This window comes from Nannobrachium achirus, assembly GCF_963921795.1.
Source record: "Nannobrachium achirus genome assembly, chromosome: 2".
Lineage (NCBI taxonomy): Eukaryota > Metazoa > Chordata > Actinopteri > Myctophiformes > Myctophidae > Nannobrachium > Nannobrachium achirus.
Window position 1 is genome coordinate 5,015,173 of NC_137811.1, and position 6,095 is coordinate 5,021,267.

A 6,095-nucleotide genomic window follows, 5' to 3' on the forward strand; every position below is an offset into this window, starting at 1 on the left:
TTCCCATATTCCCTCCTGATTGGCTACCATTGCCTTCTAAAGTTTGTGTATGCTACCTGACGGTCGCTTATCTCCCGGTTAGGGAGTCTTACTGGTAGTATCATGAGGAGGAACGCTGCGTTCCGCCACAGAGCGCGACACATGAGCTGTCTGAGTTCCTCAGAGCTCAGACACAAATCATTCACAGACGGCAGCTCACGCCGCGGCTCACCCTGACACACTTCCCTGAAGAAGACGGATGGCCGGGAGAAACGCAAGTCTGATTTATAATGCCCTACAAAGCCGCAAGTGCAGTAACTAAGAGTAAACAAAAAACCACACTGATAAATGTGTTTAAAAGTTAAAGACATGTGTGCCGTGATCTTTTCCCCCCCTACAAGATAATCTTCAGGTATTATGATTATACTTGGAGGAAAATGTTCAGGAAATAACCAAGAATACACAGGGAAGACATGTTTGCCTATTATAACCACACCTGGGGGTCTATTAGAGTAACGTTAACTCCATAGACACATACAAAATAGAAAAAGTACAAAACTATGGCACCACCTCTTTAAACTGGTCAGCCAAATTAGATATTGTCATAGAAGTGATATTACACTGATTGTATATCTGTTATTGAGGTACATGTTCATTCCCCAAAATCCAAAAGGCTAATTTGACCTTTGGGATACACAAATAAGTTGGTGTGTCCAAACACGTAGTTTCGCACGTTGCCTTTGTAGGGCAGTTGCACTGTTGCACAAACATAGTCGAACAACACCAATTTATCAGAATTAGTTTTCCCTCAGTTTAATTCATTTCCTTTATTCGATTTCCTTTTTGAAATCCCAATGTCCCTTTAGTCAAGGTGCAGCATCAGCTGTCAGGCAGGAAGGAAGTGGGAATGTTTGGCGTGCGTGTGTGCGTGCGTGTGTGCGTGCGTGTGTGCGTGCGTGCGTGCGTGCGTGCGTGCGTGCGTGCTTGTGATTCAGTGGTGAAAAAAGTATTCAAATTCTTTAAAGTATCACTATTGCAATGTAGAAATACTCTGCTACAAGTAGAAGTTCGCAATTCAACATTCACTAGAGTAAACATACATGCGTATTGGTATCAAAATGTACTTAAGTACCAAAAGTACAAAGTACTCATTATGTAAATGTACAATTGCAAGTTTTCCAATGAATAACATGCATTGAAAACAGCAGATCTTTTGTACAAACAGTAGGCCTATTGTGTCTCCAGAACCATGGTGGTGACAACATATGGGAGGCTATTGCAGTAGTCGAGTCTGGAAGTAATGAATTGATTGAATGATTGATTGATTGATTGATTGATTGATTGATTGATTGATTGATTGATTGATTAGACAAAAATGGAGAACAGTACAAGTATAGTCAATACAATAGAAATGTAGTACAGTACAAGTACAGTTAAACACCCTGCCTAAAAGGAACATCCCAAATAAGACCTTTTACAGACGGTATTTAATTCATGGACATAATAAATAGCAAAGAAAACCTTCAGTAACATTGCAGTTATAAAAACACTATACTGTATGTACAGGATAGGGGAACACAAGGGGGTGGGGCTAAGGTGGGGGGGGGGGGGGGGTGCTCACTTCTCGCCTGTCTATAGGAGAAGTGATAACTACCTCCTTCTCTGGCCTCCTGAAAGGTGAGTTTTCAGGGCAGTTTTGAAGGATGCCAGTGAGCTACATGGAATTCCACACCTGGGTGGCAGTGTTGTAGAAGGAGAATTTACCCATATTAAATATGGGGATAACACACATTTTGTGTTATCAGATCATTGTGTGCTCCCTCTGGTGTTGTGGCTGTGGGTGTCGCTAACTTTTTGGAGATGTTTGGTCAGACATGCGGGTCGGCATGAATGAGTAGCCTCTCACAGTGTGTGATAGGCTGGGACGAAGGTGGGCAATGTTTAGAAGAATTGTAATATTGCGATTAACTGTTGTGCTATCGTGATTACACAACAGTTGCCATCAAAATAATGATACGTAAAAATGCATTCATATTGTGGGGCATTTTCCCCTCAAAATAACAAGCTTTCTGCAAGTATATCCTAAACAATACATGGAATCTGAGTCCCTGTTTACTCACCCAGTCCAGACCCAACATTGAGATGGCTGTGCGCTAGACAACTTTTCCCAAACTGAACACGCAGAGAAACTAAACTTAACTGTTAGCTCAACCTCACTGCAATTAAGATATTCAATAGGAATTCAATTTATTTTTAGCAAAGTCTGCAAACGTCCCATGCAAACTGTTAGCCTAGCCGCTTAGGCTCTGCCGAGACTCCTTCTGATCAGCGCAGATTAGGTGTGCTGTCATGCTCGTCTGAGCAAGGGCAAGAGAGCCCATTTCAGCCAATCAGATTGCTTGTTCGTAAACAACCTGTTTGTATAATATAGGATGCTGTTTAAATGTCATGCTCACCAAGCCTTATCAACATCTAATGAGACTGGTTATTTATTAAAGTGAGCCAGGGAGTGAGTGCGGCCGGTGACAGTAGCATTGGCATTGACAGTTAGCCCTGGGCTCTGTGCGTGTGTCGTGACACCCCGTAACAAACATGACACTTTGTTCTGCGGTGGATCTTCCACCAGCCTGCCAAGCCAAGTTCAAGAGCTCGGTTCAAGTTCAAGAGCTTTGCATGTCGGAGTTGAGAGATGTGTGAGTGTCTCTCTCTCTTGCTTTCTGGGCCCTATCTTGTGTGGCGCCTTATCCCTTATCGTTAACCTCACAGCTGGCTACCGTTGTTTCCTGTTGAGATTGGCACATTTCACCCAGGTTTTTTCATCTCACTCACGTCACTGTGTCTGCTGACCTCACTCAGCAACGAAATAAACAGAACATAATGATCTGGGCAGCTTGCCGCAGGAAATGTGCCAAGCTCAATAGGGAACAATGGTAAGGAATGTTTTGGCCAAATTGACATTTCTGACTAACTCTAACTCTAACTCTACTCTCCTAACACTGCTGCTTCCTTGTGCCTTATTGCTTATGTCCTCAGGCTGCGTGTTTACATTGCAAAAAGGTAGAAAGCACCCTGGGCACGATATGCGCTGTGTATTGCATAAACGGAAGTGGCGGAAGTGCTGCGATTATGGGAAGTTACATCATGCGGTGCAGGTCTGTTTACTTCCCCCAGTGAAAAAAAAAAACGAAATAGATTGTAGCTCTTAACTTGCTCTTAGGCCAACACAGGGATGCTGACAGAACCCTCGCTAAAAACCCCAGGACAAAAATCCACTCGTCTTATAGAATTTGGCCTCCTGGCCCCCCCAAACTCTGGAATAAACTCCCTGTCGCACTTAGAACTACAGACTCACTCCCTAGCTTCCTCTTCAGACTCCACCTAAACCCATAGCACTACTGTAACACTCCCCCTTCCCTCGATGACCACACATGAAGCTAGATAGCATTTTTAGGTTTTAGAAACGTTTTTGTACTGATTAGGTGCGTGGTCTACCTATGTTATTGTTTTTCTAGATTGATATACCTATGCATTTGTTGTATTGTTGTTGATGTACTGACATATTATCTTGCTTCTTATATTGATGTTGTTATTATGTACCTGCTTATTGTAAATCGCTTTGGATTAAAGCCTAAAAGATTAAATGCCTAAATTGTAAATTGTATTCTCTCTCCTTGTTGAAAACAAAAGGGGACAGGGTGGGAGAAAAGTGGAACACACTGCTGGGGGCTATTAGGGGGAGGGGGCGATGGTGTGAGCGAAAGTGTGAACGACACATGTCAGGGATTTGAACGAATCGTTCACGAGACTCGCTAATGATTCGATTCTTATGAACGAATCACTCATGAACGACGCATCACTATCCACACAGTAAGCCCATGCCAAGCCCACTGGGTCTCTGTCCAAGGTACTGAAATGGCCATCGCTCTCTCTCTCTCTCTCTCTCTCTCTCTCTCTCTCACACGCACACGCACACGCACACGCGCGCGCACACACACACACACACACACACACACACACACACACACACACACACACACACACACACACACACACACACTTGCACATGCACTTCTTTGTGTCTGTTTTATGATTGAATACGTCCAATCCTTCTAGGGTTTACTAGGACATCTCAAAATTACTGTTGGAAAATGACATTAACTGCTCTTCCATTCTCTGTCTGTCTGTCTGTCTGTCTGTCTGTCTGTCTGTCTGTCTGTCTGTCTGTCTGTGGGTCAGGACACGAACAACTCGTCGGCGGTCAACGAGATGAGGCAGGGCCTGGACGAGGACAGCGACGGGAAGGTCAGCTTCGCGGAGTACCTCAACCTGGTCGGCGCCCTGGCCAACTCCATGAGCCAGATCAGAGGTGGAGCGACCCCTGCTGCTTCCTAGACCAGCGGCCCTCCACCTTTTCACCCCCAACATAATCACAATTTAACTGGGGACCCCCCACTCTGACAAGCACTAAGAGTTGAGGGATTACATTTTGTATAACATGGTTCTAATAGCCGATCTACATGCTCACAACGCCTCGCAACGCGAGGCGTTGTGAGCATGTAGATCGGCTATTTTCACAATGTCTGCCTCTAATATTTAAGAATATGGTCAATTTTTAATTTGTCATTTTAGAGATATTAAAAGGTCCTTAAATTGCCACTTTAGAAATGTGCTTATACCCTTCATACACTTAAACTTTGTTTAATTTTGAGTGAGAAAACAGTGTTGCACATTAAGTTCATCATCTGGGGACCCCCCAGAATAATTTGGGGACCCCTCTGGGGGTCCCCACCCACATGTTGAGAACCACTGTCCTAGACCACCTCCTCTCAGCTGCTCACTATGTGCCAAGATGGATCCTAACATCACTGTCTGAACACTGCTCTAACATTGGTCTAAAAGTGAATGTTTTTTTTTTTTTTTTTTTTTTGACATCTAAGCTTAGATTAGACGATGATTTCAATGGCTATACATAGATGGTTTGATTGATTGATTGATTGATTGATTGATTGATTGATTGATTGATGGATGACTTTATTGGAAGTTTGCATAGGAAAGGTGCAGTTTCATGACAGTTCACTAATACAAGGTCAACTAAAAGGAGATCCTACTGTAGGAAACCTTTGTGTATCTCATATAACATTGAATGACAGACGGATAGAACACAGTACTATGCAGAGGATAACATCAGTAGCAAAAGAAAAGAATAATAGTCATAAAGTAGAAAAATTAAAGAAAGAAGAAACAAATATTTGCAGTGGGAAAGGGGAGATAAGTATGCGCTTAGTCTATTTACAGTGGACGTCTATTAGACGTTATTTAAACGGCTATACTGTATATAGACGGCCTATATTCCAGTAGACGTCTATTAGATATCTAATCAAATGTCTAATCTAAGCTTAGAAGTAAAAAGAAACTTTCACTTTAGACCAATTTAAACCAATTTTAGCCTAGTGCTCAGAGGGTTGTATCTAGTTGTGTACAGTAATACAATGCATGTACTCACATACTGTACAATTTTGACACACTTTTTACTCCACTACATCCAGGAAAATATTGTGCCTTTTACGCAGCCACATGTGACAATGTTAGTTAAATGCAATGTTATACTTTGTCTATTTGAGGATTAGCCAATCTGCAAGTTAGTACTTTTACTTCGGTGCTGTGAGTATATTTGATGCCAATACTTTTGTACTTTTAAAGTCAAATGTTGAATGCAGACCTTTTACTTGTAACAGAATGTTTTTTTACATTGTGGTTTTCCTCAAGTAAATAAATAAATGAACACTTCTTCCACCTCTGCTTCTATTTCCATATTTCCATATGTCTTATGATGTTTCGAGCTTCTTTCCCACCATGAAATGTTACACTTAGTCATGTGAAAGTACCAATCTACAATCTCACAGCACATGGCAATTGTAAGCCTGTAGATCAGCTATTGTTGCTTATTTTGTTTGAAAATGTACACCTACTGTACAACGACATGCCTACAATAGTGAGGCCAGGCTCAAAGTGGTTAAGTGTGTGTGTGTGTGTGTGTGTGTGTGTGTGTGTGTGTGTGTGTGTGTGTGTGTGTGTGTGTGTGTGTGTGTGCTTTCATACATTTGAAATCAATTAAC